The sequence below is a fragment of the Leopardus geoffroyi genome, chromosome B1 (assembly GCF_018350155.1).
Source record: "Leopardus geoffroyi isolate Oge1 chromosome B1, O.geoffroyi_Oge1_pat1.0, whole genome shotgun sequence".
Lineage (NCBI taxonomy): Eukaryota > Metazoa > Chordata > Mammalia > Carnivora > Felidae > Leopardus > Leopardus geoffroyi.
Window position 1 is genome coordinate 194,454,724 of NC_059327.1, and position 23,539 is coordinate 194,478,262.

General features: G+C 42.9%; 1 long non-coding RNA gene across 2 annotated transcripts; it reads left to right on the forward strand.

Moving 5' to 3' along the window:
* The first annotated feature begins 12,630 nt into the window (after nucleotides 1–12,630).
* On the forward strand, nucleotides 12,631–16,203 carry LOC123583606. 2 transcript variants are annotated; one of them, XR_006704977.1, is made up of 4 exons: nucleotides 12,631–12,793; nucleotides 14,168–14,356; nucleotides 14,976–15,135; nucleotides 15,472–16,203. It is a non-coding gene; the product is annotated as an uncharacterized LOC123583606 (long non-coding RNA). The 2 variants fall into 2 exon arrangements; XR_006704976.1 differs by having other exon boundaries at nucleotides 12,631–14,356.
* The last annotated feature ends 7,336 nt before the right edge of the window (nucleotides 16,204–23,539 follow it).

The window sequence follows — 23,539 nt, forward strand, 5'->3', positions numbered from 1 at the left end:
CTGCCTTTCTATAACACTCTGTAGTACATATATAACTAATTTCCCCACATTCTGGACTCCCCAAGCAGGATTGACTTTCACAGAGTCTAAAGAATCAGAGGCAAATCCTAGTAGCTTTGGAGTAACCCCCATTTTTTTCGGGAGGCTGATGAGAATTTCCATGACCATCCAGCCCCCCAAAATCTTTCGTGATTAGGCTTAGTTTAGAAAATTGGCCTTGGGGCGCCTGGGTGGCGCAGTCGGTTAAGCGTCCGACTTCAGCCAGGTCACGATCTCGCGGTCCGTGAGTTCGAGCCCCGCGTCGGGCTCTGGGCTGATGGCTCAGAGCCTGGAGCCTGTTTCCGATTCTGTGTCTCCCTCTCTCTCTGCCCCTCCCCCGTTCATGCTCTGTCTCTCTCTGTCCCAAAAATAAATAAACTTTAAAAAAGAAAAAAAAAAAGAAAGAAAATTGGCCTTGATTTTAACACAGCACAGCACCTGGCACATAGATACTCCAAACATATTGGTCTTGGATATACATATTTGCATACATACACATAAGCACTCCATATATATAACTGAATGGAATCCACCATGACAGTCTTTCCATCTGTGGGGCTCATGAGAATGAGCCTCTAGACCTTCAACCACTGAGAGAAGAGTTCAGTGAGGGCTTACCTGCTGGGCTTTGAAATCCACTGTTGTGTTTGTGCCCAAGATGTGCCTCCTACAGATAGATCTTGCTGAAGGCCTGGGCGTGCTGGAGATACTGAGACTCAGGCACTTCCCTGAGGGGCAACTGTATCTCAAGGACTTGCTGATGCCTTTGCTGAATCCTCTTTTGACTTGATGGTGAACAGTCTATGCTTCCACCTAACCTCGTCTGCTTCTCTCTTTCACTTAGACTATCATGATGTTCATGTGGCTTCCCCACCTCATCTGGATCCCTCTCTGTGCTCTCTTACATGGGCATTTCTCCAACAAAATTGCAGCACATTTAATCCTTTCTTATTGTTTACTTCTCAGAGGACCTAGTAACACACCTGCCAATCACCTCATCCCATTTTCTTCTGGGAATGCTGATTCAATTGCCCAGCTGATGCTTATGGATCCTGCAATAACAAGCCCAGGAAAATGGCCATCTCTGAGGCTGGGCAGGAGTAGGAATGCTGTGGGTCTAAGTCAATGAGGGAGGGGTGTTCTGCGGACAGTTGAAGAGGAGCTATGTTTGGTGAGGGGTGGGTGGAACAAGTCCCACTTCTAAGAGGAGAGAATCACAGGAACTGGCAAATGACTTAGTCAAGTCAGTAGCAAGGAGGGAAGCAGAATAGAATCAGGAGCGAAAAATGGACTGAGGGGGGAAGTTTAAAACAAAGAACATCAATAAGTGCTTAGGGAAGCTTGCTTCATAGGTGGTGACTGATGTTCACAATCAGGACAGTTCTAGAAACTTAAATGGACCACACAGGGATTTCTTTTTTAATTTTCTTGTTTTCTTTTAATTTTCTTCTTTCTTTTAATTTTTTTCTTTTCTTGTTTAATTCTTTATTTCTTTATTTTAATGTTTATTTTTGAGAGAGAGAGAGAGACAGAGCATGAGTGAGGGAGGAGCAGAGAGAGAAAGAGGGAGACACAGAATCTGAAGCAGGCTGCAGGCTCTGAGCTGTCAGCACAGAGCCCAATGTGGGGCTTAAACTCACAAACTGTGAGATCATGACCTGAGCTGAAGTCAGACGCTTAACCAACTGAGCCACCCAGGTGCCCCATGGGGTTTCTAAGAATTCTATTTGGCAAATAGATTTTGGGACAAGATAGTGGTCAAGATCAGGGAAACTGAAGAAGTTGGTGGAGTTCTGAACAAAACTAGACCATGGATCAGTAGCATATGACTCTGATGGACCCTGACGGACCCTGACATTACTCCTTGGCCAGCCACACTGATTGGACAGAGGTGAGGGTCCAATAGGCTTTTAGAGAGAGGAAGATAATGGGGATCCTGGCAGACAAGTGGCAACACACCGTGATGGAAACCCATGTGGCTTAGGACCAGTCACTGCTGTGTTCGTCTGCCAGCCCTGCCCGTCCCTAGCTGGGAGACTTTGGGCACATTTATTCATCCTGTTCCACTTTAGTTACTCTGTTTATAAAACAAGGTTAGTAATATGGGCCTTGAAAGTCATGGTGAAGTTAGAGATCATGTAAACATTGTGCCTAATACAACACCTGGTACTCAATAATGGGTGCTCAAAATATGGCACTTATTAATATCAGAAACCAAGAAGTCTGTCTTAGCTGAGATATGTCAAACCAAGTAGCAAATATATAGCCTCAGAGTTCTGATAACTAGAAAAATGAGTTAGTCTGAGTCTTAAGAAGTTTTTCTTTTTTATTCGAGTAGAATTCACTCCTAGATCTATTCTATTGCTCAGGAATTTCCAATTTGCAAGCATTTCCTTCCACCATTCAAAGTCAACTAAAATAATTTTCATCAAAAAAGTAAAGTTGTTGTGTCAGCATCTGGCTGGCTCAAGGGGTGCACCTAGCCTCGGAGACTGGACCAAATGCTCAAATGATGCTCTGAGGCCTGCCTCCCATTTCCTTCAATGTTGCTTCATGCTTCCTGAGGAGGCTGAGAGGGCTCAGAGGAGCTCTGGAATTGTATTATCTTCCCAGACCATGATCCTAGAGAAAAGAAGGCATCTCTTTTCAGATAATTTCAGCAAAAGACCTGGGGAGTGATTGGTTGGTCTGGTCTGGTTCAGGTGTCCATCCCTAAGTCAGTCACTGGGGCCAGGAAGTAGAAGGATCTCTGAATGGCCTGGCCAGCTGCTCATCCCTAGAGCTAGTGATAAGAATGAATGAAGAATGTTTTGAGAAATGGCTGTATAAAGGTTTGTTTTTCCTCCATCTTCTTTCTTTATTCCCAGAGAGTCCCGAGAGGGCCACATCTCTTTTCCAGATCAAGAGACTCTCTTACAGCTGGTTCTGCGAAAAATTCAGACAGAAGACTGATTCAGACCCTAACCTAGGAGATGGACATTGATGTGGAATTTTACTTAAAGATTTGTCTCAGATAAAAAACTTAGAAAGGGAACCTACTTTTAGATGAAGTAATAAAAATGTCTTCTGAAGTATTCTGAGACTTAAGACTCATACCAGTTTATAGTTTCTTAGTCTCCAAAACAGGCCAAAGACACGGGGGAGTGGTTTTCTTTCCCTCCCATCCTCTCTCCTTTTCCTGCCTGACGTACGCAATCAAAACATGTATCCTCAGGAGCCAACTACTCTTGCTGGTTAGGAGAACCCCTCCAACAGGAAGGATGCTGGGGCACATCTGTGCTGTGTCAGGCCATGACACATTGGCATGAAGGAAATATTCCAGACGGTACAGATGCCGCTGGCTTCAACGGTCTACTGCCTCTGGCGTTAGTTCTTAGAAACAGATTATGTAACACTTCATTTATTTACTTACAGTCAATGAATATTAATTTTTAAAAACTAGGAAAAGATATAAGTATAGAGAAAACACATGTCACTTATAATTCTACCCCCCCCAAAGCCCCAAATTTAATATTTTAATGTATATCACCCTAGATTTTATCTGTATAATTCCATTTGATGTGAAGGATGGGTTCTGAAAGAACCCACCTAATTCAAAAGGAGCAAACTGGGAAGCTGGTTCTTTTATAGGAATTAAACCTAAAGTAGTGTGGAATGTGTTCTTGGAACACACGAATCTGCAATGTGTAAGTTGAAGAACACCTTTGCGATACCCATCTTGTAACCAAGTAACTGGGTTTTTTCTTCCTCAAGGTTTTCATTATCCTTCCCAGGTTATATGATGACTTTGGCAAATTCTTGTCTCATTTCATGCATTTCTCACTTTGAAATTCACACTTCACATTATTTCAGGTAATAGCATGGCCTTCTTCATAACCCTTAATCGTATCTAACATTTAGTTCCAAAGTGGTTGATTTTTAGAAAGGTTTCCCATTCTGTGTCTCTGCCTAATGAAAGTTTGGTTGACGCTGTTTGAGGATATGAAAACAAAAATGAAAAATAGTCTAATAAGTCTTAGACTGACAAATCCTTAAAGTCCCTCACATAAGGCTAGTGCACATAGTCATGTGGACCCCAGGATGGACAGTATTTCTCATTAGCGACCAAGGTGGCTCCAGCTATAACATAGACAAAGATGAACATTTTCCCAGACCTCTAGATTTCAAGTCCTTTGAATCCTGACAGTTTTTTTTAAGTTTTGATGGATTTATACTATTTTGAGTTTATTATGAGATTCTTAACATGTCTTGTTTTTTAAATTTTTCAAATGTTCATTTTTGAGAGAGAGAGATAGAGACAGAGCATGAGTAGGGGAGGAGCAGAGAGAGAGAGAGAGAGAGAGAGAGAGAGAGAGACAGGATCCAGGATCCAAAGCAGGCTCTGAGCTGTCAGCACAGAGCCCAAAATGGGGCTTGAGCTCATGAACTGTGAGATCAGGACCTGAGCCAAAGTTGACGCTTAAACAACTGAGCCACCCAGACACCCCTAGATTCTAAACACTTCTATATCCCACCACTATAGATCCACAAACACTGGGACCTTCTCTGTGCATGTGTGAGTATGGATAAGCCTTTTCTCACAAAAATAAGATTCACAGTGGACACTGTTTGGAAACTTGCTGTTTTGACTCAATATATCATTGCTTACAATGGGTGGCACATAGAAAACAATTCAGATTCAGCCACAATGGATACTTGGCTTTTCATCACATTGTTTAAAGTGTTCTCACCAACTAGAGACAGACATCCAGAGACAGCCGGTGGGGGTGGTAGGTCAGTTATCTAAATCTTTGTAGTAAGGTGTTCCTAATCCTAACTGTAGTCTGTGGACTCCAAAATTATCAGCAAAACCCAGACCTTCTCAAAATCCCTCATTCCAGAGGAGATTATCCAGATGTCCCTCACTGCTTGAGATGCCAGCACAGAGAAGCAAACGTGGTCTGGGCTCTTTTTGGGTCGTAAGTCCTGGATGGAGAAGGGTGATAAAGCAAAGGCATGTGAGAGTCTCCTGCTCAGCTCAAATGACAAGGAGGGATCTGATTAATTTGGAGAGTGCAGAGAGGCTGTCCCATGGAAAAGCTGTTTCAGTTGAGACCTGAAGTATCCCTCTTTGGAGGGAGAAGCTGGGAGGTTTTTTTTGAGAGGAAGAGAACAGTGTTCCAGGATGACAGAATGGAGTGTTTGGAAATCTGGAGGGAAGATGAATCAAGGCAATTAGAGTTTCTGAAAGGCATCCAATTCCACAGGACCCAAAGCAGAATAATGGGGAATCTGAGGGAACATCTTGGGGACAGATTTCAAATTGGTACAAGGGGACATTCGGTGAAGCCAGAGTTAACCAGCAACATCATGACCTTCCTCAGTGTTTGACTCCAGACTATATAAGCAAGGTGGGGTTGCTGTAGGGGGAACTGAGCTTTGGAAGGGGGGTGGGTCAGAGAGATGACCCAGATACTCTCTGATCTTATAAAATATACTTCCTAAAAACCAAAGCCCATAACCAGAGCCTCTTTCCTTAGTTTTATGACTTTGTGTTTTTTTCCTTTGGCCAAATACCAAAGAATATTATTTAATCCCTGTAGAACTGTGCATGGAGTCCAGCTCGTGTTCAGTGCAGATCTCATTCAACTGCCATTCATCTGAAGATCTAAAGAAAATTTAACTTGCTCTTGGGCATTCACGTAGCAGAAAACAGAATTTTGAAAAGCGTCGAAAAGCATCTTCAAAAACATGAATAAAATCCATGACCAACACTGGATTTTAGAACCAAACGGGACTCTGGAGGCCAACAAGCCAACATCTTTATTTTACAGGTAAAAAATGGAGGCAAAGAGACACCCAGTGACCCAGGCAAAGTCTCTGGATAGGGAGGGGCAGAGGCAGGGCTAGTGAAACAGGCCTCCTGACTCCCCAGCCACTCTTCCTTCCATGTGTCCTGGAAAACTCTAACTGCACATCTAGGGGGCGACTCCTAAAAAATACCACTTACGTATTTCACAGAAATTCAAGTTAAGTTTAAGGAATCAAATGTCTAAAGAGCTGCCATGTGTCAAAGGCCTTCATTTGCATGCTCTTTGCTCACCTGACTGACTCCTTCTCATTATTCACGCCTCAGATTAAACGTTAAATTCACAGAAAGACCTTTGGAAGTGGAGTCTACTCTTCCCTTCACACACTTAGCAAAGTTCATTAGTGCGCAGACTTGTTTATTTTCTCCCTCCCTGACTGCCCTCTACATTCTGTGAAGTCAAGGACCAAGACCATTTTCTCAGCTCCTCTACGTACAGTGATAGTGTAGTGCCTGGCAATGGTGGGAGGGCTGGGTACCCCATGATTTTCCCTGCACATCAGCCCCACTCTTCTTCATTCTGTTCTGGAGTGGGAAATGACTTTCATCTACCTCACCAATACGTTCCCTTGACCTCTGACATCTGATCAGGCTCTCCACTGGGAGATGAAGACAGGAGAAGACAGAGGTAGGTTTTCCTTCCTCTGCTCCTTCCCAGGCAGCTCACAGTCTGTTGGTCAAACCCTTCCACCCAAAGCCACGGCTTCAGTCTTTGGCTCTGTCCTGGAGGTAACCACTCTCCTGCCCTGCCCTTCCTGGTGGTACAGGTGGTAATGGCTCCCCTCTGTGGTGAGCTTGGGTTAACACATGGCACTATTGTTTCCTTTCACCCCATCCAAGCCTTTGGAAATACGTTTGTCCTTTACCAACATTTTATCAATACCTTCATCCAAACGTGCTGTCTCCCTCTCGCTAAGATGCTAACAGATGCAGTTGTTGTTTGATAAAACTCAACTACACCTATTAAAATGGAGGAGAGGTCATACACATTCCAAAGAGATCCAGGGAGGAGAGCGTGACCACCCCTGGAAACTGGAGCGAGGCACAGGTACGTGTGTAAAGGAAAAGACATCAGAGACAGGAAGGCCGATCATCAAGAAAGTGAGTGGGGTTCAATAGATGTTCGTGAAAAGAAACTGTTTTAATAATTTCCATGCCACGTAGATCACACGCACATCAGGGGAATGGGGCCGACTGCATGATCGTGGTACGGAGGTGAGTCTGTGGAGCTTGTCTACATACAGTCCGCTGGGAACTGCCACGTCACAGATTTCCTTTCTTCTGCTGGAAAACAGAAAGGCCAGACTAAGTGATTTATAAGACCACTTTCAACTTTACAATTTCCTGATTCAGCATTTCCATGGGGTGGGCTGGCTGTGGAGGACTTCAGAATTTCTTGGGTGGAGGCAAGCCACACTGGGGGAGGGTCTATTGTTTCGAGCGTGTGAAGGCATCGTGGCAGTTGTTAAAGCTGCCATTTTGTCAGATCTCTTCAGGAAGAGCCCTCCTCTCCCGTTGACTCTGCACTTTAGGTCAGACAAGCCCACCCATACTCCCTGTGGCCAGCGTCCAAAGAGAATCTTGGATTTCTTGCAGGAGGGGACTGAGTTCTCTTCAGTCGTATTCTCCAACATGGAACCTGGCGCATTGGATGTCCTCAGTGAACATTCAGAGAATGGAGGAAATAAATGTTTGTGGCAGAATTTCTTGACCCTTCCTGGCACTGCCTTCAATTTTATTTTGATTCTGTATTTTCCTGGCTCTTAACCCCTTTTGACTAAATTTTCTGTTCCTGGCTCCATATTTTCTCCTTGGAACCAACAGTGGCTTTGGCTTCTCCAGAACTAGCCTTTGGTAACTGCCATCTGTGGAGTTTGTCTTCGAACTGTCCTCCATGCTTGAGCACATGACATCCCAAACGTGTCCCTTTAGATGCCACCTGAAAAGCCAACCTTAACAAAATCTGCAAGTTGGGTGACAATTGGCTCTCCCTCTTTCAGCCTCATCTTATTCCCGACCTTTACTTCATCTCTGACTCTCATTTCCTGAACTCCTATATGAAAGGGCAGTGATTTTCTGAGTAATTAAAGTGTTTAGAATATCTCAATGTCCTCCAAACAGAAAGCCATAATAAAACTGTCCTGAAAAACTGACATACTCCAGCTGCCGCAGTCGTTGCTCAATACGTTTGGTCATAAAGAGACTGATATGTGTTTGTTCATCAGTGCCTATTTCCTTTTCTCTCTTGGGCACATAGCTAGACTGCATTTCCCAGCTGCCTTTGGAGTTAAGCGGTACCAACCAGTACCAACCAGTGAGGACCAAACAGTGGAATGTGGGCATGTGGGCACCAGAGATGTGTGTCACTAAGAGGCCTGGTCCCTAAAATTTCCCACATTCACCTCTCCTCGCTCTCCTTTTGTTTGCTGTTTGGATGCAGGGTATCCAGTGGCAGATTCTAAAGTCCTCAAAGATGCTGGAGCTCATAAATGAAGGAGTCCGGGTCCCTAAATGATAGCAAAGTCACTGGATGAAGGAGTGTGGTTCTTGAATGGAACAGGGCATCGCTACCTGCTGACTGTCACTGGAATGTGACATGAACAGGAAAGAAACCTTTATCACGTCAAGCCACTGAGATTTGGGGGCTGTCGGTTACAGCAGTTGGTCTCCCTTGACTAACACAACTCACCTACTCACTCCAAATTTTGAGCCCCTCTGAATGTCTAGGCTGGTGCTTCTCATAGGAGAAATTTGACAAATTCTAAAACAGAATTCTACCAAGAAGGATGTGTTTAGGCAGAAGTATTTCCCTCAAATATCTTTCCTGTGAGGTGTGTGTGTGTGTGTGTTCAAGACTAAGAGGGCTTTCTTCAGTGAAAGAAACAGATTGGTCTTGATGTCTAATAATCTGCTGCATGCCCTTACAACAAAAATTAGCCAAATAGAAAATAGTGACTTAGGAAGGGGGGAAGAAAGAGGCTGTCCCCATCAGCTCTGGTGGCCAATTATTACTGTGGCAACATTATTGTCCATTCTCCCAGCCTCTGCTGTTTTTGGCAGAGTTTCCAACTTATGACCTTTCTCAATTAAAGTGTTCCCTTGGAGAAGGATTTTAAGAGAGGAACTTAGCAATTAGGAAAGAACAGATAAGTTTCTGCCCTGCGCAGTGGGCCAGCAACATCCCATCCAAACCTTGAGATAGGAAACGCTTTGCCTGATCGGCCAACAACCACGCACATTTCAGTGACTTGATTCTCTCCATCCCATCAGCTGCTGCCCAGGGCAGGTGAAATGCGAGAAATACGTAGCTGTTTCCTAGTTGGTTTTGGTCATTTCTTTAGGAGATATCATCGAAAATATAGTAGGGGAGAAACCAAGGAAAAACCATTTCATTTTGTCCTCTGCGGTTTTTGGCTGTGATTGAAGTCTGCCTTTTCTTCTGCCATGTGTGATGATCTGGCCAATGTTAGTATAGTATATTTAGTGATCTGCTAAAATATGGGAATGCCCATAAATAAATAGATAGATAGATAAATAGATAAATAAATAAATAAATAAATAAATAAATAAATAAAATAAAGGAAGCCCCAAGCCTATAGTATGTGGGGAGAATTCCAAGACCATTTGGAATTGTTTATTATGGGTTTTTTTTCCTGAATTATTTATTGCTCTGCAAGACCAATATGGCTAAATTAACTCATAAGTTAATCCATCATAAAAGGCTGGGAAATACCCTTTTTATTGGCTTCCCATTTGAACATCCACAATGGAGTTGGGAAGTGACTATTATCAGTGGCAATACTTGCTTTCAGGTTTTTTTTTTTTTTTAATTTTTATGTTTATTTATCTTTGGGGGGGGAGAGAGAGAGAGGGAGACAAAGTAGAGCGGGGGAGGGGCAGAGAGAGAGGGAGACACAGAATCTGAAGCAGGCTCCGGGCTCTGAGCTATCAGCACAGAGCCGGATGCGGGGCTCGAACTCACAAACGATGAGATCATGACCTGATCCGAAGTCAGTCGCTTAACCAAGTGAGCCACCCAGGTGCCCCTGCTTTCAGCTTTTTATAGACTGAAGCTTCCTGACTTGTCCAGAAGAATTTTCATTTTTCCAATGTCTTGAGGTCATCTGGGAGCAGTGGAGTTTGGGACACAGGCAGACATGGGCAGCAGTGTAGATTTTACCAGTCTCCATTAGTGCAACTTTGGGAAGCTCATGACCTTGTGATAGCAGTATCTGCATCAGGGGTGGCTGAGATGTTTAAGGGGGAGAATGAAGGAACAGTGTCTGGATCAGTGGCTGGTACTTAGTAGATGTTCAATAAATCCTGTCTTCCTCCTGGAGATTGGCCATGGAGACTCCAGTGGTCTCCATGGGACCCCCCTGGGAATGAGTGTAGATTAAATCATTTCTTGAGCGTATATTAAGTTCCAGGTATTTACAACAGTCCCATGAACAAGGCTTTGGGCATCAGGACAAGGCGTCAGGACACTGCTGCTCAGAGAGGCAAAACTACTTGCCCACATTCGTACATCGAGTGTGTGTGATGGCACATTCCCTGTCCGTGGGATTCCGGCGCCTTTGTGTCTCACATTGTGTTTTGCCATCAGAAAGAGGCTCTGAGATTGATCAGCACGTTCCAGGTCCAGAGGTCAGAACTCCAGCCAGATATACAGAGATGAGCGAAGGGTATAGCGTTAGTGAGCCGAACCCTTTCTGCTCCCTCATGTCCTACCAGATGTAAAAGTTCAATCAGCAAGAACACCTCCAGCCAGCAAAAGATCTATTTCCTGTCCGTCTTTTTTAGACTGTGTTCTCCTGATGACTTTCAAAGGGTCTTGGAGCCCAGATTAGTTCGACAGAATAACAGAGCGAACCAGCTTTGTTCCCACAAACACCACTTCCAAGTCGCTATGAGGTAACTTCAGTTCACTGTCCAGCTTAGACTGGAAGGGCCAAGCTCTGGGGAGTCCCCCACACCCACGGCAGAGCCAGCATCTGGATGCCCAGATCGAAGGGTGGACACAGAACGTCCAGCCCATCCCTTGGCCGGTTAATGCAAAGTTAAAGCTCTTAAAGCTTCAGCGTCCCAGAAAGATCTTGGCAGATGACAGCAAATTGGAGGAGAATAGACCCGGGGAGAAAATACCGTTTGCAGCCTGGGCGGCTTTTACATCCACTGTCTCTTCTTTGCTGCCGAATTTCAGGCCTGTGACTTTCTGACAAAAGACTTTTCTGGCCCAAACCTTTAGACTAATACTGTGAAAAAACCATGCACAGAAGTGGAGACAGATGGGACCAATGGACCTCCCAGTTCTGAGCCTCTATTCTCTTTAAGGAGACTGAGCAGAGCAAGGAAACAGGGTGGCTTTGCCACTTCCTTGCAGAGTGGCTTGGGGTAGCTTCTTATCTTTTCTTGACCTCAGGGTCCACCTCTGTAATGGGGAACAACAATGGTCCTTATCTCAGAGGCTGTTAAGGGAACCCTTAGAACAATCTCAAGGCCATGCTAAGTGCCATGTAGGTGGAATGTATGCCATTATTATATTTTCTCACGAGAAAGAAGGGGATAATGATAGCACATACACAGGATTGTTAAGGAACAAACGACTGGATGTTCCTGAAGGACCCAGCGCTATGTAGGCACTAGGATGTACGTACTGGGTCTCATGCAGAGAGGCTGACCAGAGAGGAGCCTCTGAGAGCGTGGGTCTGGGGATTCCGGAGACAGAGGCCCAAGTCTTGTGTCTGCCAATTACCAAATAAATAATTTGCAGACCATGTTATTAGCATACGCCGTTTGTTATTCCAGGAGGTGATATTTAAGGAAAAAGAAAACGCCAGGTAGGCAGAAGGGTGGACCGGGGTAAGGAGTCCTGGCTTGGAACCCAACTCAACCGTTGGAGACCAGTGCAGCCTTGGGCGATCTCTCCTCCACTTTGACTTCGAGTCTCTCTTCCGTGGAAGGACAGTGTAGGTGATGTTCCTTGGAATGCTAACAGCAAGTATTATTGCCACGGGGTCTCATGCTCATCCACCGCTGGTGGGAATGGGAAATGGAACACTGCGCGAGCGAGCCATGTTGTCGTTTGTAGATCAGATGAAGGTGTATGTGCCCACCTCCTCTGCATGATGTGTCGGAAGCTTTATGTTTGTTCATGCCACATACCGTTTTGAGCCTCCATTATGTGTGGGCACTGTTCTGAGAGCTGGGGATACACCAATAAGCAGAACGGATAAAATTTTGGCAAGAGAGGGGCAGGGTAGACCAACAAAAATAAGATAAGATGAGAACGTGCTTAAGAGACACTGAAAAAGAAGGGCAAGTGGCCGGGAAAGTCGCCCTGAGAAGGTGGTGTGGCTGTCCAGGGTCTGCTTCCGCAGGAGATGGGCTATGGTCCCAGCGCGGTGCCTGGCTCACAGTAGGTTTGAGTAAAAGGTTAGGGGAGCTAAAGGCTTAATGAGTAGAACCTGAATCCTGAAAAGACTGATTTGGATGCAGATGTGAATAGTCAGTATATCTTCATCCGAAATGAATTAGTTCTGACAGTTTCCAGAGCAGAAGGAAAATGATTACATTACCATTATTTTAAACCTGAGAAGCACAGGGGGAACGAACGAGACACACATTCTCCTCCCGAACCAGCCCAAGCTTTCCAGGCCCCGTGCAGTGAGAGGCGTTATTTGCACTTTGCTGCCCCCTGGTGGTGATATGAAAATATAGCCGGAACTCCAGGACCCCGGAAGTTTGTTGACCTCCAAGGTAAAACATGCCAGTGGGCGTGCGACTCCATCATTGGGGTATTGGGGTTAAACTATCAGTGTGCTGACCACGTCTTTCAAGTCCAGAAGTATGCGCGGAACGACTTTCAGGCTCAAATGGCTAGATTACGTGAAATAACTATTTCAGGTAAGTCAGTACAATGAGGCATGTTACTTCCCCTATTTTGGAGCGGGTCATTTCTGCTCAAATATTGCTCTTCATGAGTTCACGATGACTGTAACGGGGTCAGAGCTCATAGGGACCTAAGGTATTTCTCAGTCTCAGAATTGCAGGAATGTTTCCTGGGGAGTCCATGTGTGGACTTCAGGGAACCTCTGTAGAGGTTAAACCCTAAACAGGGGAAACCCTATTCCCAAAATGTATAGGGAAGTGTCCGATCCAAACAGCTGGGGAAACTCTGGGCCAGTTGTCCAAGGTGAGTTCACCATGAAAAGAGAGACTTGTGTTTGATTATCACTGTCGTTCGTCTGGCTGGAACATTCTATTCCGTTTATACACACATATCCATCTCTCACTTTACCTGGTATCAGTATGGTGGTAATGAGGTCACCTCTGTCACTGTCTTGTGGCAAGTTTCCTAACCATTCTGAACCTCTGTTTTCTCATCTAGTGAAAGAAGAAAAGAATATCTATTAAATAAAATTAATCAACACTTAAGGGTGGGCACATGTGAAACTAGACTACCAAGCACCCATTAGATGCTTAACAAACAAATGCTTCTAAAAGTAAGCTCATTAAACATTAATATTTATATATAATTATAAAGTATTCAAGATTCATAAATGATATGAAGACTTATCTTATGCATTATTCCTGGTATTATATTCCCCGTAAGCTGTGAACGATCCATCAAATGGTGAAAATTTATGATTGATGGACTTTGTCTGTTTTCTTCCAGGTGTATTTCTATCAGGGAATGCTTTGAAAGCCATTACGAGGAAAATTTTGCTGTGTCTGTGTTTGAAGATAGCGTGCTGACCCCATTTCTGTTCACACTTGGTTTTGATTGAGAATAATAGTCTATTATAAAGGCTAATGTTTGCTACGTCATGTACGCGGCAAAACTGCCTTGGGTCTGCGTCTTGGGGCTTCTCTTTGTAGAATCAGCTGCTTTCCTCTTTTCTTTTAAATCTTTATGGTTCTTGTTTTTACTACTCTAACTGTAATATGTGATTATTGTAAATACTATCGAGACATTACAGAAACACAGGGCCTATAAAGAACACATTTTCTGCAATCCCAACCTTCTCTCAAAGGTTTGGCATATTGTGTTCATTTTATTTAATGAATATACTGGTGTGTGTGTGTGTGTGTGTGTGTTAACAAAAATGGCCCATACTAACATGTTCTGCAATTGATTTTTATAACCTTTATACATCTTAGATAAGCTCTATGTCAATCTGCCTGCTCTCTGTCTCTGTCTTTGTATCTCTCTCTCTAACTCTTGTGTAGTATTCCACAGCGAGGTATCCCTGTTGTAACCCCAAGCTTCCTTTCCAGGTCGCCTGCTGCCTTTGATCCACAAGGTAGATCAAAGATTTCATCCATGCAAGGTCTCTCCAAGACTGGAGAAAAAGAAGCAGTAAGTGAGAGTGTTCTCGCGAGAGACTGCAGAGCAGTGAGCAGTCATGGGTGGTTGACAGAGGAGGCTGAGGACCTGGAAACATTGTGGACAGTGCTCCTTGGCAGGTAAAAGATGCACGGTACTCTGCTGATCCCATCTCACCTGTAAGAATCATAGACTTGAATTGGTGCGTTCTTATGGCTTCTATTTTAAGCCTCATTGTCATTCATTCAATCAACAAACATTCTAAACTATCTACTATGAGGGGATCAGAGCTGCTGAAATAAACTTGCTTGATAGATGAAAACCGGTTATTATACACAAGGCAATAACCAATTGCATTCCGCTGGACACGATTCCTTTGTACTCCTCTGGACAAGACTAATTTGCATTCTCAGTTTTCTATGATGTATAGAGGAGTGAGCTAGTTTAAAGACAATGAAAGGCAGAGATAATCCAGAAAGGTGTATTCGACTGGTCACTAAGTATATTTGCTGCCCATTTCAACTCCCCTGACAAATGTCACATGAATATCCAACTGCAAATGCGTGGCATGTAAGTAAGTGCTAAGCCAATGGATATAAAGGCAGTTAAGAAATAGCAGAACGGATCCATTTGTGGGATGGGTGTTGGAAAAGGCAGGAATACCGCCGAGAAATGGATCTATGAGGGCAGGAAAGTATGGAGTTGCTGTATGTACCTTGTTCCCAGCTTCAGCCTCATGCCTGTGTTTCTTGCCCTCAGGTTGAATTTCCTTTTTGAACCCAGCTTTCTTGGCATTGACCCTTAGTTCTCTGGTTTGTTACTGTCCTAGTGATTGACACAGTATCTCCTTGTTCTGTTCCACATGGAGCGACCTCCTTCCTTGATCCCTACCCCAAATCGGACCTGTCTCTAGACCCACGTGAGTAGATCTGACCTCACCGGTTGTTTGGCCTGGTGGAGATAGGGGTTATACAACCGCAATGCAAATCATTCAAAACCAAATGCCAGTGACCAGAATCCGTTTCCTAAATTTCCATTTAGCCACTGCCGTGCCACTCGGCTACTTTCTTTTCATTTCTTCCTGTGTCTGCTTCCCTTTCTTTGTCCCCTCTTTTTCAGAAGGGAAAACCGAAACTCTCTTCATCTCATTTTGCGGAGTTGCCCAACTCATCCCTAGCTCTTTTCCCTCCCTGCAAGTTCAAATCCAGACCATCTTTTGCATGTAAAAGACTCATGTATCCAACATTGTTCTTAGTTGCAGGTGACAAAAATGGATTCCGGATGAATGAAGCAGGAGAGCTTATGGAGGGAAAATTAAAGAGCTCAAGAACCACCAAGGCTGCTGGCGAATCAGGCCGTCTCCTAGGAGACTGGGAGACCAGAGGGAAATGATGTGGAGTCACTGCTGGCTGGTGGGTGGCCCATGGGTCACGGGTCTGCACCACCACCACTGCCCCTGCAGGCTGGTCCTGCCTCCCGTGGGGACCAAAACACATAAGAAGGGGTTCGAGATCCTAGAAATAAAATGCTGGCCACCACAGCTCATTAGAATGCTTTGGTAAACGAGGAGCTATCTTTCTGGATCTCTCTCTCTCTCTGCCTGTTCTTTCTCCTTCCACTCAAGGCTCTCTAGGAGGAGCTGTCCTGGATAGAGACCTTTCCCATTGCTGATCTGAGCTGTGTTCCTCCGTCGCCCGCTTTCCACTGTCTGCCTCTTAGAAGGAAGAGTGGGTTGCAATCAAATTTTTGGAGGGAGCTACGATCACTTTGGTTTTAAGCATTTTGTTGCCCGTGACTTCACTTTTACCTATTTTAATCTCCATGACAACCCTAGGAAGTGGGTATTGTTATTCCCACTTTACAGATGGAAAGTCGAAGCCTTAGGGAGGTTATGTGATTCCAAGATTGCACATCTAGAAATGGAGGAGACAGATTTCAAACTCAGGGCTGTCTGATTCCAAAGTCTGTGTTCTTTTTTTTTTTTTTTTTTTTTACTGTTTGTGTGTTCGTTTATTTATTTATTTTTAAAACGTTTTTAATCTCTATTTATTTTTGACAGAGTGCAAGTTGGGGAGGGGCAGAGAGAGAGGGAGACACAGAATCTGAAGCAGGCTCTAGGCTCTGAGCTGTCAGCACAGAGCCCCACGTGGGGTTCGAACTCACAGACCGCGAGATCATGACCTGAGCCAAAGTCAGATGCCCAACGGACTGAGGCACCCAAGGCGCCCCATCTGTTTATTTATTTTTGAGAGAGAGACAGAGTGTGGGCGGGGGAAAGGGCAGAGAGAGAGGGAGACACAGAATCTGAAGCAGGCTCCAGGCTCTGAACTGTCAGCACAGATCCCGATGTGGGGCTCGAACTCACAGACCGGGAGATCATGACCTGAGCTGAAGTCAGACGCTTAACCGACTGAGCCACCCAGGTGCCCTTATGGTCTCATTTTAAAGCTGTTTTATTTTTGTCAAAACTATGCATGCATATAGTTTAAGAATCAAGTTACTATTATGTATCTATTTCCATGTCTCTAAATAAACCACTTATGTTGTCACTTACTGATCTGTTTCAATCACCCTCCTCTTACTTCCAAATCCTGAATGTAGGGCCTTTCTCAGCCCCTCCCTGACTGTCACCACAGTCCGTAGGACACTATTACAACCCCTCATAATTCTACTTAGACACTATTCAATGGATATTTTACCATGGCTGTAAAACTCTACTGGCAGTTAAGCCATGGACTACTCGATGATGTTATGAAATAGTATCTTCTCTTGGATTTCATTTTCTGATTGTTGTTGGTAATTAGCAACACAATTGATTTTGTTATATTGGCCATGAATCCAGCAATCTTGATGTATTAATTTTTGAATTCCACAGCTTATGTGTAGTTCTCTGGCCTTTCTACATTCACAATCGTATCTCTGAACGATGGCAGCTTTTCCCTTCCTTTCTAGTAGTTACTCCTTTTCCTTAAGTGGACATTATTGAGGTATAATTCTCATCCTATAAGGTGAATGACTTTTAAGTGTGCAGTTCAATGAACTTTGACAAATGAGTGGACCCAGGAGAGTATTACAACAAACAAGATGTAGAATCTTTCCCCAAGTCCCTTGCTGGTCAGTAGGACATCCATATCTTCCCATATATTCTACTCCAGGAAAATACTGAAGTTACATTTTTTTCCCTAGAATTTTCTACCTCTGTCCCCCTTTGTATTTATGATGTTGTTTATTTAACCTTCTCTTTTTTGTCTGCCTATTCTTTCCAGGGGTTTATCAGTTGTATCAGTCTTTTCAAGTAACAAACTTTTGACATTGTTGATTCTTTCTGTTGTATGCTTTTTCTATTTGATTGATTTCCACTCTTATCTTTGTTATTCCCTTCTTTGGATTTAATTGACTTTTTTTTTTTTAAAGAACTTATTGAGGTTGATGCTGAGATCACAGATTTTTAACCCGTTATCTTTCTCCAATAGACCACAAATTACCTTCTAAGCACAGCTTCTGTCTGTTCTAGAAGTTTTGACATTTTGTATTTCGATTATCATTAACTTGAAGGTATTTAAAAATTTTATTTTGATTTCCCCTTTGAGTTATGAGTTGTTCAAAAGATCATTTTTTAATTTCCAAATATAAGAATAATTTCTAATTAGATTTTTGTTATAATTCTCAGCTAAATTCTGTGAGGTCAGAATATATTCTATATGATTCCAATCTGTGAAAATTTTGTAGATTTTGCTTTATTTTAAAATATTGGTAAATACGCCACTTAGGAGCATGTATACGTTGCAGCTGTTAGAAGCCATGTTCTGTGTAAGTAAATTGGGTTGGATGTGTTCAGCACGAAGTCAAATCTTTGATATTTGTACTGCTTTGGTCTGTTTGTTCTCTCAATTACTGAGAGACCTGAATTCATATCCACCATTTTGATTGTGGATTTGCATATTTTTCTGTATAGCTCTGTTCATTATTGCTACTTTAGTTGCCTTGAGGCCATATTATTAGTTCCATGTTGCTTATAAATACTGCATCTTCCTGGTAAAATAAAAATTTTGTCTCATAAAATGTATCCCTAATGCTTCACGAAAATTTCTTGCCTTAAAGTCTACTGGGTCATAACAGCTACTTTTTTTAAACCCAATTTATTGAGGTATAATTTTCTATTGTTGGTATAACGAATTACCACCAAGTTAGTGGTTTAAAATTACACAAATTTATTATGGTAGAGTCTGTCCTTCAGAAGTCCTACATGTCTCTACCTTGGATAAAATCGAGGTAGAGCTGCATTACTTTCTGGAAGGTCTTGGGAGAATCTATTTCTTTGCCATCAACTTTCCTTGGTTTATGGCCCCCGCCCTCCATCTTTAAAATTTTTTTTTTCCAACATTTATTTATTTTTGGGACAGAGAGAGACAGAGCATGAACGGGGGAGGTGCAGAGAGAGAGGGAGACACAGAATCGGAAACAGGCTCCAGGCTCTGAGCCATCAGCCCAGGGCCTGACGCGGGGCTCGAACTCACGGACCTCGAGATCGTGACCTGGCTGAAGTCGGGCGCTTAACCGACTGCGCCACCCAGGCGCCCCCGCCCTCCATCTTTAAAGGGAAGTCGGGTCAATGCTTTCTCACACCTCTGTCTCTCTCCGGGTCTCTAACTTCTGACAGCCTCCTCCACTTTTAAGGGCTCCTGTCATTACATTGCGTCAGCTGGAGAATCCAGGATAATTTGTGTATTTTACAGCCGGTTGATTAGCAATTTAATTCCATCGATGAATTTAATTCTCCCTTGTCATGTAATCTGACATTTTCATAGGTTGCAAGGATTAGGATGTGCACATCTTGGGGGAGCTATCATTCTGCCTACTACAGAGCTCCTACTTGTTTTAGTTAGCTTGATTTACATTCTAGTAAGCAAACTGTATACTTCCCGGTGTAGATCAGGTTTGGGAGCTGTTACAGACTGAATGTCCGTGTCCCCCCGCCCACCCCCAATTCATATGTTGAAGCTCTGATGCCCCAATGTGGCTTTATTTGGAGACGGTCCTCTGAGGAAGTAATTAAAGTTAAATGAGGTCCTAAAGGTGGGGCCTTAACCTGATAGGACTAATGCCCTTACAAGAAGACGCATCAGAGACCTCACCATCTGTCTGTCCACAAGCTCACAAAGAAGAGGGTGCGTGGATGCAGAACACAATAGTGGCTGCCTTCAAGCCAGGAGGAGAGACCTCACCAGAAACGGAATGGTTGACAACCTTGATGTTGGACTTCAGAACCTTCAGAACCATGAGAAAATAAATGTCTCTTGTTGAATCACTCAGTCTACGGTCTTTTGTGACGACAGCCTAAGCTAAGACTGCAGCAAACACCTCTGACCCTTGGCAGTGCTGAATGACAAGATAGTTTTCATTGCATCTGAAAAGGTTTTTGACCCAGAAAAGATTGATCCTTACCATCATGGCCCGCCCTCTGTTTTTGTTATTTGGTTACATCCCATTTCCTGTTATTTCACATAGCAGAAACTATGTCAGATAGATTTTTCAGTCAATCCATAGCACTTACCAGGATTGCCTGTTACATAGTTTATGCTCAACAAATATTAACTTATTTTGACGTTGGACTATTGCTTTTGTGAGTCGAACAGTTGCAGAGTTAATGATTTAACCAGAGCGTTTCAGTTTCAGTCTCTTTATTCCAAAAAAGTTATATATGTTTATAGTAACATATGCTCGCAGAATGACTTGCCAAGTGGTGACACTTCATCCTTTAAGAGGAAAAAAAACCCTAATTTATTTTTAAAAACTTGTTTTGGAATTTTTAAGAGATATTCCAGTGTTCTGTGGGCAGACTGTGCTCATGTCTTCAATTGTGGTGCTGGACTCTGGCCCCAGTGTCGTCACCCACGCACCGTTGACAATAGGATCAGTGGTAAGGGACCTACTACCGAGAATTTTATTAACACAGATGAGGGCTCCTAGGAGGAACTAAGGGTAAGAAGTTTATTGATTACAAGCCTCCCCTGTCTAGAAATTTAAATGGTCTCTCCATTTAGATTCATTAGTTTTGTGACTTCTGGCACTGAAATACTTTCCTGTTACAACAATGGAAGAGTTTCTGGGTTTTGCTTCTCCGTGACTTCTCTCTGGAGCTGATGAACACTGTCATGCAATCTGTTTGTAATTACTACGTGGTCGGGGGGCTTGTTTCTTACGTGTGTGTTTCGGCAGTGTGGGGTATCACACCATCTCCTCGGTCTTGGAAGAGCCTGACATTTTTTCTTCTTCAAGGCTGAGAGTTCTGGAATAATCCATCAAGAGTTAGATGGAACCTTAGGGGCTAACATATCCAGCTTCCCACCCACTGCAGGAATTTTCTTCTACCACAATGTGATTCAAAGAGTTTTAAGCTGCAAATCATATAAGAAATGAATCTTATATGGCAACCAAGCACGTGCACATATGCACACACACACTTCTGAAAAGCTTTCAGGAAACGTTACTTAGCCTACCATATACAGTGTATAATGATGCTTCAATTTTATCCTCATTTCTTCTATTGCATTTTGATCAAACGTATATTAAATAAAATACACAATAGAAAATATGTCAGCGCTGGTTGGGTACCCACTAAATGGATTTCATGTCTCACTAATATATTGCAATCTGCGGTTTTAAAACAGGACTACAGACAGAATTACGGGCAGATGTTTGATCATCCAGTCCTCATTTGAACAATTCCTACATTAAGTGGTTAAATACCTTAGGAGCAATATTCATATCTGTAATACTCTGCACAACTGGCTTTAATAGCACCTACTCATGTCTTCACTGGTCTAGGTAATCTGTGCCTTCAAAAGTCTTCCCTCTAAGTCAGGCTTGAACCTGGGTGTGGCCTGAATCTCATCATATGGAGAACCATGTGGCCAATAAAACTGGCAAGATTCCCCAATACAGTAAGGACGCTCCTTCATTCTATGTAATTTCAGGACCCTGAGATGCTTCCACTCTTGCTGAGTTTTTTTAATATGAACATTCCTTCAACTATGTGGCTAATCTGATGAAATAAATGTTAAAAATGTTGATGACATGGCCAAATGTCTCCTCACAATATTATTAACTTAGTCACATTATATATTATATATTAAAGTATATATATATATATATATACATACATATATATATATTACACATCATGAACAATATTCTAGAAGATGGTATGCTTACAGAATGTCTTGCCAAGTGGTGACACTTCATCCTTTAAGAGGAAAAAAACCCTAACTTATTTTTTAAAACTTGCTTTGGAATTTTTAAGAGACATTAGTTAAAAAATCCTTTTTCTACCATCACATTTCATGAAACAACTGTATTCAACTCTCCACATGCCTCTTTGATGTTGCTCTTTGGTCATGTTTAGATCCACTTTGCGAGTCATCGCAGAAAGATGTCCAGAACACCTCCACTCCATTCCTGCCTCAGTTATTTGGGACTCAAAGTTCGTTGGATCCACAACGCTGTCGCTGTAAATTTTATTTCAAGCAATCAGTAGCCATTTGCATTTTTTCCCCTTCATGCGTCACTGTAATATTTACATGGTAACCACTTACTAAGTTGTTCTTTGGAACCTTATTGAGATACAGTTCACACTGAGATGTCTATATTGAGATATGATCCATCCATTTGAAGTGCACGATTCAACGGGTTTTGTTTGTTCCCAGGGCTATGAAACCGGGGCCACAATCACCTTTAGCACATTGTCCTCACCCCAAAAGGAAGCTTCAGTAACAGCCACCTCACAATTCCTCCCAAGCCGCCAGGGGCGGTTAGCCTGAGGCAAACACAAGTCAACTTCCTCCCTCTGGACTTGCCTATTCTGGGCATTTCATATAAGTGGAAGTATGCAGTATGTCTCTTTGTGACTAGTTTCATTCACTTAGACTATGTCCTCAAGACTCACCCATATTGTAGCGTGTGCCGGTCTTTCTTTTTACTCAAAATTGTTTAGAGTCATCTTTAATAGGGTTGTTTCAAATGACACCTTGTGCTTTCAGCCGGAAAATCATAACTCCTCCCAGAAATAATGACTAAATCTGTCAAATTCCTTTGCTTCCTTTCAAAAATCCAGGGCTGTCAGGTGACCCCATCGCTTTGAAAATTAACACTAATTGAGTACATCGCGGGCTAACGTATCTTAACACATAGTCCTAGTTTGTTCAGATAAAGTAATGAGAAGGCCTCTTGTAATAGGAGAGAACTTGTAAGCCCTTGAAAATAGGGCTTCTTTTGTTCTGAGAAGTAACTTGGGGCACTTTGCTTGGCACTCTTTATTTTATCTAATTTAATCTTTATAACACCCTACGAAGCAGGAAATATTTTCTTCATTTTATAAACAAGGAAAACGGAGCTTTCAGTTTGAGAAGTGAGGAGGGGAGTCTCCAGTTCCACCTGCCGCTGGCCCTTTACTGTGCATCACCTCTGATCTCCTGCCGGTCACGATCATTCCACACAACATGCCTTCTACTCACCATGAAATCCAGTCGAGAATTCCATTTCTCCAGACATTGTGCTCTATGACATTCAAGTGCCCTGTGGCACAGGCTGTCAGGCTTATTAAATATCCCATATGCTTTGCTACATTTCCCAGCCTTCCTTGTAGTTAGAACAGAGTCATATTACTTTGTTGTGAATGAAAATGTCACTTCAGATAGAAACAAGAAAGGATGGTATAAGCTTCCAAACACTCCTTTTTTTCTGTTCGTTTTTTTTTTTTTTTTTTTTTTTTTGCCAGAGGCCCTGAAGTCACATGCTAAGATGACAATCATAAGATCATGGTAATTCCATAAGATTGGGTTCTTGAAAGGCTCCAGGGAAAAGAGTCTCCCACCAAGCTATACCAGACACATGGCATGAACAAGAAATAAACTAATGTGTGTATGACTTCATAGCGAATTTTAGCAAAGCATAACCTACCCTAGCTTGACATATGTTAACCTTCATTTTCTTTGAGTTCAACCGAGTTTTATTGAGAACCTATTTGTGGCCTAATAACATTGAAGACTTTATAAGTGTTGGAATCTTTGAGTGAGTATCCAATAAATAGCCTCCATTTCCCCTAGCTGGGCTCTGAACCAAATGAGAAATAATTATGGGTCATTAGACAGAGACCAATATATGACAAAAAAAAAAACCCCAAAACCTGACAAAGCGGATATTGGAAAACCAAGAAAAATGGGATTCATAGAACGATCCCCCGGGATTAGGAAGTCTGATCCTTCCAGTCACAGGGGCCTTTTTTGGCATGGAGAGGCAAATCAATGCTCATTGCAAATGTTTTC